The 15,041-nt window shown below is 37.0% G+C and overlaps 1 pseudogene; it reads right to left on the bottom strand.

The window, feature by feature from the left end:
• Window positions 1–578: 578 nt before the first annotated feature.
• LOC138166059 (protein NipSnap homolog 3A-like) lies at window positions 579–1,343 on the bottom strand (annotated as a pseudogene).
• Window positions 1,344–15,041: the final 13,698 nt, after the last annotated feature.

Raw genomic sequence — 15,041 nt, 5'->3', positions numbered from 1 at the left:
GAGGTAGAAATATTCCTAATACATTTAGTGCAATGCCTGCTAATAGTTAGCACTTAATATATGCTTATTTCCATCTCTAAAAAGGATTTCAGAAACCTGACTTCCTTTAATGGCCGACTCAAATGTTACTTTGGCAGGAGGATGTTCTTATCGCTTTCCTTCCCTTAACCCTTGTCTCTCCATGAAACATTCTCTATGTATCCAACTATTCTGTATTATATCTTTTATCAGTCTAGTTCATGTTTTCTCATCTATCTCAATATAAGCTCCTTGAGGACAGAAAATGTTGTTGCCTTTTTGTGAATTCCTAGCGCTTAGCACAGTGTCCAGCATATAATAAACTCAATGTTTATTTTTAGTTGATTTCAATTGGAGCTTGCTTTTATTTTTTTCTTATTTTCTTGGGGCTATATGTCCAGGGAATTCATCTTCCTTATGTCATGAACCTTACCAAAGATAGGTAGGCTGTTTTTGGTTTGTCTTTCACTTTTTTTTAAAATTTAAGGAATTTTATTAGAAACTTGGTATAATGCAGACACTAAATATCTCCATATTTCTGCAGAAAATTATTTTAGTGGTCAATATGGTGCCAGAATGAGAAGCATATTTTCATGAGACTTCAGGTGGCTGCAACTCTCCTGAAAAGCTGCCACCACCCAGGTGTCTTTATGGGATCTGTGTCTTCCAGATTCATGAATGTCTGGTATCTCAGTCCACCAAAGAACATGAACTCTATTAAGTGTTCCATATTCTATGTGGAAAACTAGAATTAGTTTTGAATAGCCTACTTGGACATGAGTATTCACTGCTATCTGAAAGTGTTCACCCCATAGAGCTGGCCCACCAGGCTTCATCTAAAAGGTAACAAGTTCATAGAATCCTTCTTTAGGAGGCTTTTCTATTTTGCACCATGGTACTAGATATGCTATTGTATTCCTCTGTTGGACCATAAATGGTAGGTTTGGGGAAATATATTTTTCTTGTCATTCTTTATCCTTTGCAAAGGCTTTCCAAACTTTAGCTCAATGATCAAAATCATTATATTTCCAAATATGAAAGACTGTATTCATCACACCTCCAAACTCTTGTTTGCAATATCCAACTAATTCAGAGTGAGCTGTACAAAGATAAATATGTTTATTAGTGTTTTCCAGGAATTTATTCATCTTTGCTGGTCATATGATGTAAGTACAGAATTCTTAGAATGTCCCATCATATTGTCTGGGACCTGTAACAAAGGATGCACATACCTAGGGCAGGCACCTTGACACAGAGGCTTCCCCCAGTGCCTTCAGAGGTGGAACATATCCCTTCGTGTTTAGGAAAGGCATTCCTGAAGACATGAGGCATGTCCTCTCCTTGCTGGTCAGTGCTGGAACTGTCCTTTTGGGGAGGGCTTTGTCTTCCGGACTCCTTGTCTTTTATTCCTGAGGACAATCATGGCCTCAGGAAGATGTTTCCATGGACTTGCAAGTGAATTGGATTTCAATGATGGTAGGCTGTGAAAAATCACCAGCTTCACTTTCTCTTCTGGAGCCATCTGGTAACAGTGACAAGATATAAATCAGTACTATTGGAGATGGCTCCTAGATAGATTGATAGATAGATAGATAGATGGAACAATTATTAAGTGCTCACTATGGACCAAGAACTGGTGCTAATTTCTCAGGGTGCAAATACAAACAAACAATAACATTTCCAGTCTAATGCAGTTCATATTCTAATTGGGGATGTTTAATAGTAATGGAATTTAAAGACCCCCCCCCCCATATTGGCTTGGTTTTCGGGTTGAGTGTTAAAACCCAGAGTTTGTGAATACCACTTGTGGGATGGACTTGTTAATGTGAAAAGAGAGGGCTGAACTGGGAAGAGCTGGTACCGTAGATTTGGAGAGGCACAAGCAGAGGACAAAAAGCAGAAGAATTTTTGGAAGCAGCATCATGGAGGCAGAGAGAGAGAGAGGATTGCTGAGGGCCGGTTACAGCTGACCAAGACTTTTGAGAGCTGCCAACTGGAGCTGCTAAGGGACTGAGGAGACATGGCTGTGATGTTTGCCTGTCTGTTTTGATGTTGTTTTGCCATATTTGTCCACTGGTGAAGGACAGTGCTATTGTTGCAGAGGTCCTGGGACCTTGCTGTTGGTTCAGGGGTCCCGAGACCATTCTGCTGACAGAGAGTGAATTGCATCCACTGGTGAAGGGTAGTTCTGTTTTTGCAGAGGTCCTGGAACCTTGCTCTTGGTTCAGAAGCCCTGAAGAAGGATTTTCTTGTTGTATGTTTACAGAAATCCTGTAAGAGGGTCTTGTTAATGTTTTCAGGGGTTCTAGGACTCTTCTGCAGACAGAGAATAAATTAGTGAGGACACTGGCAATCTTGTGGCCTTGTTAAGCTTTGTCTCCCCAGGAACAGAGATCGCTGAGAACGAGCCTCAGGTCAGGATGAAGAAAAGACCTCTCTTTGGGTATTAAATGCTGTGATGATATCTTAACCTTGTTGTAACTCAGGGCTAGATGGCCTTTGTGCTGTCTACTGCCCCTTTTGAGAAGGTGCTTGATGTTAACTGGTGATAATTTATAATTCATTTATGATCCAAGGGTAGGAAACTTTTGACTTGTTTGTGCTCTGCGACTGACGAAATGAATGTACTTTGTTTATGATTGGAAACTAATCTCCATTTGAGAAGAGAGACTTTGTGATGGACTAAATGAATGTACTTTCCAGGGGTGGAGTAGTACTTGGAAATTATTGAATTACACTTGGTGAATGCTGTATTTTGAATTATTCTGTATTTTGATTTTCTCGGTTCTTAATTTGTCACAGAATAAAATGGAGAGCTGCTATGCTGGTATTTTGAACCTTGAAAGTTGCCTTTGCTTGGCATTACAGATTGATACCACATGAATGGGATCTGGGGTAAGGAGAGCGGGGAGGCTAATCAAGAATATGTGGAAATGTCCAAATAGTGAGAAATAGACCTGGAGTGAAATGAACATATCATGGGTACCTCATGAACTGGTGATCCAGGACAAGGACAGACAGAAAGAAAAAAAGACAATCAAAGAAAGAAAAGAAAGGGAGGAAGAAAAGAAGGAAAAAATAGAAAAAGGCTTCAGGGCAGTGGTATCTCCAAGTAAGAATGCTGCTGAAAAAGAAATAATTTATTAAGGATTTTCTATTCTTCAGTCACTGTGCTAGACAGTAGGGATACAAATATAAAAGCCCCTGCCCTCAATGGATTTACATTATAATGGGGGGGTCAGTGTGGCAACATCTGTACCTGGAAAGAGAAGGGTAGGAGAAGCTTAGATTGGAAACATCCTAAGAATGACCTGGAGGCCCAATTCTGGGAAAGATGAGGGGAAAACACACTTATCAGACCCCAGGGCGGACTCTAAGTGATTGCCAAGGTAACTGGTGAGCAAGTTAGAATTACTGAAGTGAAAGTGGCATAAGCTGAAATTTTTAAAGGACTATTTTAGTATATTCTACCTTCTATCTTTTTACCATCAGTGCCCCAAGAGGTAACTGTTTGTCTAAAAGAGAGGTTAGCAAAATCTCAATGAGACAATGGAAGCTATTTTAAAGAACTGTGATTTTTCAGCCTGTAAGTACTGAAGTAAGAAGTAAGGAAATTCATACAGATACCAACCCACTCCTGAGGCTGCTGGTCCCTTTGGCAAGGCCAAGCCTTAATGGCTGCCTTAGCCTTCCTGTTAGCTAACTTTCCATCATCCAGTACAGGTGTGGGGAAAGGGCTCATCTAAATGTGTCTGCAATTACCTGCACCTGTGGATCACCATCAGGCCAACAACAAAATACCTTCCCCACAGTTTTACTTGAAGATACTGCAATTTATTCAGGTTTAATGAGGTAAAGGAGAAAAAGCCTACGGGACCTTCTGCTCCTCAAAACTGGACTTTTCTTTTTCCTCTCCACAATTAACTTGCCCAGTGCTCAATCTACCAGGGGTTTTGGGGCTGGAAGGCTCACAGATGCCCTTGTTAAGCACTAATAATGAGTGGATTTTCATGAACAAGTTGAATTATTTCCAGGCAGAAGATGGGTTGTTTTGCAATCACACTGCTGTCGCTCTATTTCCACGGGACTGGGAGGCAGGAATGAAAACATTCTCGGTGTGAGCTCCACACTGCATAGCAGCTACCAGGAGGTTGAATAAGTTTTGTCATTAGGAGGAAAAGGGAAGCAGCATGAAAGTGGGAAGAAGTGATGGTTGAGGGGCCACAGGACCAGGAGAGACACGAATGATTAAACTGCTAGCCTCAGTGCTCCTTCAAAATGTTAATGGTTCCCAAGTCTAAAAATGAAATATACCAGGGAAGAAGGCTGGTAAATAGTTATGAAAAATCAAGGAAATTTTAACCATCGAAACTGAAGATATAAAGCATGCTATGAAGATACTGTTGACATTTCTCTAAAAATCTAAGTATAATCATTGGTATGAATGTAATGTGTCTATTGAATTTGTGATAGCTGGGTGCAACATTTGGGGCACTGCAGCAGTCCAAATTGGGACATTCAATGTACTCTTTTAGCCTACAGAAAAGGCAGTCTGTGAATATATTAATTATCCAGTAAGGGTGTACAAAGCAAATCAATGAGAATAACTCTGCCTAGTATTTTTTCAGGCACTGTACCGATACTAGGGGAAACAGAAAAGGAAAAAATTCCCTGCCTTCAAGAAGCTCACAATCTAATTGGGGCGGGGGGGCAACATACAAACAACTATGTATAAGTAAGATATACAGGACAAATTAGAGATGTCAGATGGAAAGTACTAGGTTTCAGGAAGATCAGGAATGGCTCCATGTAGAAATTGGGATTTTATCTGAGAAACTTTACTTCAAGAAGTCAGGAATTTCAGATGATAAGGGACAGAGTTCCAGGCTTAAGGGATGGAACACACAAAAGTCAGGATATGGAGTGTCTTGTTCAAGCGATACCAAAAAGGTCACAATCACTGGAATTTAGAGTAGGGAGAAGGAAGCAAGTTTTAAGAAGTCTGCAAATGTTGAAAGGCGTCAGATTGTAAAGGGATGTAAAAGAGAGAGATCATTTTTTTTATATTTGGGTCTGAAGACAGTAGGGAGCCCCTGAAGTTTATTGAACAGGGAAATGATGTTATTAGACCTGGGCTTTAGGGACATCCCTTTGATAGTGGAGGATAGTGAAATGGAGTGGAGAGAGATCTGAGTTCTTCACCAGGTGATGTTGTCCTTTTGTCACCAGTATGGTAGCCACCTGTGTTCTATCCTCATGCAGTAAGTAGAAGAACTAGCTCCCTAAGCTCAGGACATTTGATTCCAAATTCAGTGCTCTTACCACTGAACCATGCTACCTTGTTACATCACCTCCCCACTGAGAGAATAGTGGACTGTATCATCACCAATTCTCCATGACAAGGTTGATTTTTTTTTGCCTTTTGGAGGGTAGTTGGGGTTAAGGAACTTGCCCAAGATTACACGGCTAGTTTTTTTTTTTGTGTGGGTGTTAAGTGTCTGAGGCCGGAACTGAACTTGGGTCCTCCTGACTCCAAGGCCAGCACTTAACTCACTGTGCCACCTAGCCACAGCAGTTGGTTTTGAATTTAATGTTAATGCTACTGCCTTTTGCCAATATATTTAAATTTTCTTTATTATAATCACTGTCTGCATTTTTCACTTGATAGTACTTTCTAACTTTACTTCATTAAAGTATTATCTTGTATTTAGAAGTTATTCATTTTTACCTTTTCCCATGGTGTATAAAATATTCTGTTGCTTTTCTTTGACAGCATTTGTTCAGCCATTTCCCTGTTGGACACCCAACTTTTTAAATTTAATTTTTATTTATTTGATTTTTTTGTCACTACAAAAGTGCTATTAACACTATTTTGGTATGAATGGGAACTTTATTTCTGACTCTGACCTCGTTAGTGGTCTATGTACTTTAGTAAAATCATTAAGTCAAAGTGTATGAACAATTAATCTTTATAGCATAATTCCAAATTGTGAACCAGTTCACAGTTCCACCAAGGGATTATTAATATTCCTAGCCTTCTGAAGTACCGCAAACATTCCCCCCCCCCATTTTATCCTTTACCAGTTTGGTGGATATATAGTAGAATTTTAAAAATGAGACTATTTTAATTTTCATTTCTGTCGTCTTTGTTGAGTCGAATGTATTTTTATATAGTTGTTGATTCTTGGAATTTCTTCCTTTCAATTTTGTTCATATCCTTTAGTCATTTATCAATTAGTAAATGTTTATTATGTGTATATGTATATGCATCTATACAAATAGTTCTGCATCTATAGCTTCATGTATAATATATGCCTATATGCATGTAATTATGTTATACATAGAAAAATTTATGGATATATAAGATTATACATCACACACATGTATCAGTGTATTTCTGTCAATTTCTATATATGTTGCAAATTATACTTTTATCAGAGATATTTGATACAAACATATTTTTCTCTATTCAGTTTTTTTTCTAGCTGCATTGATTTTGTTTGGGCAAAAACATTAGGAAATTAATACATATAGAAAACCCTAGGCAACAAAATCTGAATTATCTTCAACTAGAAGATCTAGAATTTAAACTGGAAATGGTCCTCTAGATTTCAGTAACAAATGAGGATAAAATAGTTTAGTCAGACCATAGGTGCAAATGTTAGAAAAATTAATACCTATTACCCTATAAATTAATATAAACAAGTGTGACAACATTTAAAGACTAGTTTTGTGATTATACATTTCTTCTTTGGGTTTAATTTTTAATCGCTGTGTACTTCCTTGTAGTAACTTTAGTTAAAACATTCTTAAACCAAAGAAACAACAAAACTCTGAAGATTAACAAGGATCATAGGATCATGGAATAGCATATTTAGAGAGACCTAAATACCATACAATCTATGTCACAAATTTAAAAAAAAAAGCAACTGAGACTCAGAGAGTTTTAGTGTCTTACTCAGGGAAATACAGTTAGTAAACATCTCAGTGGAATTTGAACCTGGGGCTTCATGACTGCAAGGACAAGGAGAAAATAGAAACTTGGTTTCCCTCCAATAGGAGATCTTAGAAAAAAATGTTTCCCATGTGAAGAGAATGGATGGTGGCCATCAAAATAAGTAAAATAGTACATAAAGCTAGCCAGATAAGCTCTGTGGATCCCTGGGGATAGAGAAAAATATGAGGTGACAAACAGATCTTCAGTCACTGATGCTGCATGTGGGGGTAAAAAGATTGAGGGCTTTAATCAATTGTGAGCGTACCATGAGTAAGAAATGTGATATGGCAGCCATAAAAAAGAAAGAGAAACAAAAAGACAAACAAAAAAACTCATGAAATTCTCAGCTACGTTAATAAAATGGGAGGCCCCAGAACAAGCAAAGTATTCACTAAGCTGCATTTTCTTCACTTAGAACCAATATGGACCATTGCCACCATGTCTAGGTGTTGCATATTAGCAAGGGCTTTCATGATGTAGAAGACACCCAGAGGACAATAACCATATTGGGGAAGAGACTCAAAAGCCATAGAATATCTGTTGAAGGAGTTTGAGATATTTAGCATGGGCAAGGGAAGATTGAAGAATATAGATGTTACAAGACTGTGCTTGAGCTAGCTTCAAGAGTCAATTGGCAAATTTTCAATTTTAACCTTTAAATTTGGGAAATCAACAAATGCTTTTTTCCTCTCCCTCTTCCTCTTCTTTCCCTTCCCCTTTCTATACTGATATATGTACATACATACATACACGTATATCTCCCTTGATTATTTTGTTAATTGTCTGGACTTGAGAAAGTGATAGGCAAAAGGTTGATAATGTACATTAAGCTTATAAAAGTGTCATGCATATAATTGTTTTTGGAGACCTACTTGTTAAACATTAGCTAGCACACCTCTAGTCATAAGCATGATCTTTAAATATCTGAAGACTGGTCATATGGAAGAGGGCTTAACTTTATTATTATTGTGTTGTGAGACCCCAGAACTATGAACCCTACATTGAAGTTACAGGGAAGCATATTTTTCATGTGGGAAAAATATTAACCTTTTTTTTTTTTAAATTTGAACTTTCCAGTAATGAAGAGGGTTTTTCTTCCCCATACAGCAGCTAGCTTGCCCAGGGAGTTAGGACTCTGGACCTGACATCAGGAAAACTTGACTTTAAATCTGTATTAACAGCTGTAAAACCCTAGGAAAGGTATTTAACTTCTGTTTGCCTCAGTTTCCTCAAGTGTAAAATGGGGACAATATTTTTATTCACCCATACCTGAATTTTTTGTGAGATTCAAATGATTGATATCCACAAAGTGCTTACCCAGAACACAGTTGTTATTCCACTGTTTCAGCTGTATCCAACTCTCTATGACACCATTTTGGGGTTTCCTTGGTAGAGATGCTAAAATGAGTTGACATTTCCTCCTCAAACTCATTTTATAGATGAGAAACTGAGGCAAACAGGGTTAAGTGACTTGTCCAGCATGTCACAGCTGGTAAATATCTTAAGACTGGATTTGAACTCATGAAGATGAGTCTTCCTCATTCCACACCCAGTGCTCTATCCACCGCATCACATAGTTGCCCTCTGGTACATATTCACTATTCACTGCTCCACTTAGTTGCCCCTAATCTAATTTCTTTTAAAATTTTAATAGTATTTTATTTTTTTCCAGTGGCATGTGAAAACCTTTTTTTTAACATTTGCTTTTTAATAAAAATGTGGAGTTCCAAATTCTTTCGCTCCCCCTCCTCTATCCTTCCTGAGACAGTAAGCAATTTGATATAGGTTATGCATGTGCAATCATTCAAAACATATTTCCATATTAGCCATGTTGTGAAAGAAAATACAGGGGGGAAATCATGAAAAAATGTGAAAAATAATATGCCTTGATATGCATTCAGATTCCATCAATTCTTTCTTTGAAGGTAGATAGCATTTTTCATCAATAAAACTTCAGATAGCTGTTTCATTACTGGAGGAAGCAAGATCACAAGTTTTATATCCAAGACTTGACTGTTTTTCCACTAAATACCAATTGCACAATGAACATACCTAGAAATTATCAAAGAAGTCCATTTCTCTAATTTGATAGCCAAACAGAAATCAGAGAAAGTATATGTAAGGTAATATATGCCAGATAATACAGTGAAGGATCTATCATGCATGGGGAAGTTGTGGCCTTAAGACTATATGTGACTCTCTAGGTCCTTAAATACAGCCCTTTGATTGAATCCACATTTGGATTGAATGAGGACCTAGAGGGCCATGTGCAGCTTCGAGGCTGCAGCTTCCTCACCCCTGAATCTATCTCATGAGCAAGATAACACCGCTCAACCAAGAGAGTCCTAGTTCTCACACAAGGGAAAGTTACTTGAAATTTCTAGTTTTGCTAGCTACAGATAGGCACATGATGGAAACTACCAGCTTTTTATGTATCTTTTCTACTATTTTCCATTAGTAACCTAAAGTGGGGTTGGCCTCATCCATCTTCTCTCTGGAAACTGGAAACCAATAGCATCCTAAGTGACTTCAGAGTCTGAAGCAACTACAAGAAGACTGGAAGCTTGAAGAGAACTGAAGATTAATGAGCTGTCCTCTCTTCTACTGTCATCGTCCAATCTAGTCCTTGCACTGATATTGGGCATTGCTTCTCCACCAATGAGGAAAATGTTCCATCCCAATGAGTTTGGGGATTATGGCTATACTTGGAACACATAATCAAATAAGCTGTTGGAGTCTTGGGGAACAGATATCTCCAGGGTTATAAGATGTTGGAGCAAGAAGGAAGAAGAGGAGGAGGGACTAGGAAGAAAAAGACATAAGTGATCTTTTATGAGTTATGGAATCAGTTAAATACACAGAAAAATACTAGTTTTACTTCACCATTCTATGACCATGTACCACACCACTCATTTATCAGTGAAAATCAAAATCAAACAAAAAACTTGTTTTTATGTAATGAGTAGGTACTAAATTTGTTCTTGGCTTGGTGGTTTTGGCCCCCAAATAGGGTATATCACTATTCCAGCAATTCCCTACATTCACCCATCCACATTTCTTTTTCCTTGTTTGAGCTGCTATGATTGACAACTTTCTGGCAGCAAGAACTAATTGTTCTCCTTGGTTTTTCTTCCATGTTTTTTGGGGTATTCCTTCGGCCCCATATATGCTGGGTGATTTTTCTTTCAGTAAGTAACCTCAGTGTATTCTCCCCCCTCCTATGAACATCCAGTGCAACAGTAGTGTGTTTCAGTGAGTTTTGTTTTGAAATCAGCCAAGGGCTGCATGCCAGTGTCTTCTTTCACCATTGGAAGTTGAGTGTGGTCAAGGAAATGAATTTCATTAAAGGACTAGAGAAGCTACTATAGTTGTGAATGAAGAGGAGGCCATGAATTATTGTTAATTCTATTGAACACATCTCAGACTTTCCTGATGTGCTCATTTTGTATGAAGTTCGGGACTATTATACTCTAGGGTTGGATTTTAGAGGTGATTACATTTGATCAGATTATAAGCTCTTTGAGGTCAAAGACTATCTTTTGCCTCTCTTTTTGTATCCCCAGCATTTAGCACATTGCCTGGCACATGATAGGCACTTAATAAATGTTTATTTCTTGATTTATTAGTGATCAGAAAAGATCTCTGTGTCCTTTGAATCCAACTGTTTAATTTTACAAAGGATGGAAATAAGACATTGGGAAGTTAAAAGGAGACACAAAGACACTCAATGGGTGTCATCCATTTCATTAATGCTGAAGGTCTTCCTGGTGATAAAGCCAGTTCTCCATTCATTATCCTATGCTTCCTTTCAATGGAAGGTTTTATATTAAGCAAATTACATCATTGATCTCATCGGTTTGAGTCATCTTCCAAATGAAACTGCTAGCAAATAATATTTTCATGCTTTCTCTTCCAGTGTCACTCTTGACTATTGTCCCCACATATCCTCCACCAAGGGTCTACACAACAGGAGAGGACTTTGCTCTAGATTTATTGAAATTGCTTGGTTACAAATGAAACAGAGGAGCTATCCATATTGGTATCACAGTAGTTAGAGCAATGGAATCAGAATATGGAATATTAGAGTTCCATTCCATGTTCACACACTTATTAGCTTTGCAGCACTAGACAAATCACTTGCCCAGATAAAACAGGAATCATAACAGTACCTACTTCCCAGGGTTGTTATGGGGAAAATCATGAGATAATATTTGTAAAACTTTCTGCAAACCTTAAAGTGCCATGCAAATGTGAACCACTATAAACGTCTTCCCTTTTCTTCTGACTAAACATTTCTATGATGACTTTCAAGTCACTTGTGCAGTTCTTTCTCAGTGATATAGTTCATTTACTTATGCCTAATAGAGTTGTCTACAGGGCCTTTAATGGTTTTAATTGGTCAATAGCTGTGTATTCCATACTTAGGAGACATATATGCAGCAACACTAAGCGAATCAAGGTGTTAGAAAATTGGGCTTTTCTCTAAGGGAAAACCATGAAGTCCTTAAGAATACCGAATAGATTTTTCAAAGACTATCCTGCCTTCCATATTCTTCCTATTCAAAGACCAATCTTCCAAGGATCATTTCTATAGGATTCTCTAAATACATATCACTATCTTGACAATGGGTTTTCCTCTTGCAGGGTTTTTTTATTCTGTGGATTATAAAGCTGAACTTCCCAGAGGAACTTGGGATCTTATTCCAGAAGATTTGCAAGTTGGAGCGCTTGATGCCAAAAGCATGTCATCTGCAAATAAAGCATCTGGAGGACATTTTTCTTCAACTATAAAAGATTGTATTTCCATTTGGACTCTGGAAAGAAACTCTTCTGTGAGAGCGCCAAACCCCTGTGGTGAATTTATGCCTCCCTATCTTATACTTTTTGTAATATGAATCAAAGGATTGCTGAATCAAATTCTCACTACTGTTGCATTATTTTTCATGGAATCACAGATAATATTGATATATGGGTGGGTAATGCTCTATTAGAGTGGAACACTTAAGTCATTGTCTTATTCTTCTAAATAGTTTTTCATTATAGTCAACCACAGAACCTCATATGCTGTAGAATTTTTCATCAATTGTATGTCAATAGAAGCTTTTACTCCCTTTGATACAAACTCAAGCACTACCTTTGTCCAAAGCATTTCCTGATACTTCTAATTGCTAGGCCCCTGTCCAAACAAACTCTATTATATTTAATGACTTTGTCTTTATTTTGTACTTATTCTGTATATAATTCTACATGTGTAGGCAATCTCCACTGATAGGATGCAAGTTACTTAAGAAAAGGGTATGTTTTCTTTGTCTCTCCAGTGCCTAGAACAATATTGTTGGCTGCTTAATTTACTTGTATGACTATAAAAATGTATTCTTATACAGAAGATCAGTTGGGAAAGCTTGCTAGATCCCTTCTTGTACTTTCCTCAATAAAACATTGTAGATATTCCAAAGTGAGAATATGGGTCAGCAGTTCATGATATCTCTGGTTAGCTTACGTGTTTCATATTTCTTTCAGCAGGGGCCTATCATGTTGACTCTGCTTCATTCAAATATTTTACCTACCACTACTACTACATTTTACTATATTTTTCAATATTTTTTCCAATCAACTTGATGAAAAAAATTCCTCCTTTCTTTTGGATTATTGGTTCTTTCCCTCTACCACTACCTTTTCTCAGCTACCTAGCTTTCCCCATCATGTGGCCACCAGATTTGAAGAAATAAAGCCCTAGAGGAATAGTGGAAGAGAACTCATTCTGATTAACTCTACCCATGTCTTTTGCAGTTGGTCCTAAGGTACTGAAACTCTGGAGCAAATATGAGATTTGAAATAAAGATTTAGAAAGCCCTTTGCAAACAATTTATCATTGAAATGTATTGAGAGGAGGGTGAAAAAATCCAGATTACCAAGGGAAAGAGTATAAGGAAGGATGAAAGCACCTTGGGGAATAGTTATCCTAATAATCTAATTGGGGATAGAACAATAAACCAGTGAAGTGATCAAAAAGTAACAGACAGGAAAAATACACATTACAGAAGAAAAAAATCTTGTAAAAACCAAAGAAGGAGAAAATATGTAAAGAAGGACTAGTCAACAGGGCCAAATGCTGGGAAAAGGCCAGGATGATTGTTGACAGAGTGGAAAAATTGTGATGATTAAGAGATCATGGATGAGTATGAAGAGAATAATGTCAGAGCAATGTAGACAGAAATTATATTAAACATCACTGCATGGTGAGTAAAGAGGAAATGGAAGAAATGAATGCAGACTGGTATTTTTAAATGATTAGACATAAATAGATAGAATAAAGACAACACATAAAGGAATATAAAAACCAAGGTTAGCATGTTTGTCTGTTTTTGCAAGGCTAATCTGGCATGTCTGTTGGCAGTGTTCAAAGATGCAGAGTTGGAAGGAACATCAATATTCATTCAGTCCAAATATCTTGTTTTAAAAATAAGAAAACCAAGGTCCAGAGAAATGAAATGATACCTAATAAGTGCCAGAACTGGGATTTGAATCTAGATCCTCTGATTTCATATCCAGTGCTTTTTTCACTGCAAGAGAAATAGTTCAGACAAGTCATGGAATCATATGAAGAATGACAGGACAGATATCCCAGCACACCCTGGGGCAACATTTGTATTGTATTTTGTATTATATACAACATTTGTATATACCCAGAGGGCAGACAAGGGTCCATGATCCTATAATATTGTTAAACATAAAAACCCTAAAGTCCCCAAAACTAAAAATAGTCAAATATAAAAATTGTAGTTAAATAAGAACAGTTTGAGTCTTTTAACTAAAGCAAACTCCAGAGAGAGAGAGAGAGAAGATGCACATTTTATAGTTAAACATATTGTTCTAAGAAAAAAATGATAAAAGTGGGTACTATTATAGTAATGAAATAATCTTGAAATCAGAAATGTCCTTGCTATTTGATTTAAACTAAAAGGAAGAGGTAAAAATTATAATACCTATAAATTGTACAATTAATGTGGTAATATAAAGTGTTGTAGGTATTGGCAACAGAATACACCCATGATTAATTTTTGATTCGTTTTGAGGTATAATCCACATATATTTTCTAAATTGCATATGTGACTTAAAACTAAAGTTAAAAATGTTTTTTCAAGGAGACCAGGTAGAAATTTTATTGAATGAATCCTACATATAAAATTAGGTTTTTAATTTGAGGTAAAATATATATCTCTGTCTCTTTCCCAGAAGGAGTAGCCAAGGTGATTTGGACCATTTAAATACCCACAGTTGGAGCCAAAGAATTCAAAGGTTGGTATTTTAGTGGATGATACCTAGATGTAAAAAGAGTAACTTTCTAATTTAAGCATGAGGAACCTCATTTTTATTGAGATGGGAGCCAAGGTTATTTAAGTCTTTTTAAGACTCATTTTTTTGAGCCAAAGTGGTTCCTGCACTGAAAGGCAAATAGATAAGAAGTGTTCCATCCAAGAAAAAGGGAAGGGGAGAGGAGAATGAGAAAAAATAGCTTTAGCCTCATTTAATGACTCTGAAGAAAGCTTGTGGGCAAAGACCCAATATTTGAAAGAAAATTTGCTCTCTGGATAGAATATTCTGAGCTGTTACATACATTCAAGTCTACTTTTGATGCTACCTACATTTCAAATGGACAAATTATTGTTTACTGCAATATTAATTAATGGATTGTTCCTTCTAATTGAAACAGAATAGAAGTCTTTGACACATTTATGCTTTTAAAATCTCATTTCTGAATGATGGAGTAAAGAGAAAAGTCATGTTAGTTGGGTACTACCTGCTTACATCAAATAATATTTACAAGTACCATCCAGGTATTATAGTTTAAGTTTAATTTCATTTGTGAGCAATCACAAACTTCTTATCTCATCATCATTTATTCAGTACCATCAAGCTGATCTTTCAAAAGGGATATTTCAAAAGGGAATTTTATTGTTGTCTTCCTTCCTTCCTTCCTTCCTTCCTTCCTTCCTTCCTTCCTTCCTTCCTTCCTTCCTTCCTT

This window comes from Petaurus breviceps, unplaced genomic scaffold (assembly GCF_028583685.1).
Source record: "Petaurus breviceps papuanus isolate PSGF00001 unplaced genomic scaffold, PetGlider_PUasm1.0 220, whole genome shotgun sequence".
In the NCBI taxonomy this organism is placed as follows: Eukaryota; Metazoa; Chordata; class Mammalia; order Diprotodontia; family Petauridae; genus Petaurus; species Petaurus breviceps.
Note: the sequence above shows the minus strand (reverse complement) of the source record. Positions and strands in the feature narration are given on the sequence as shown.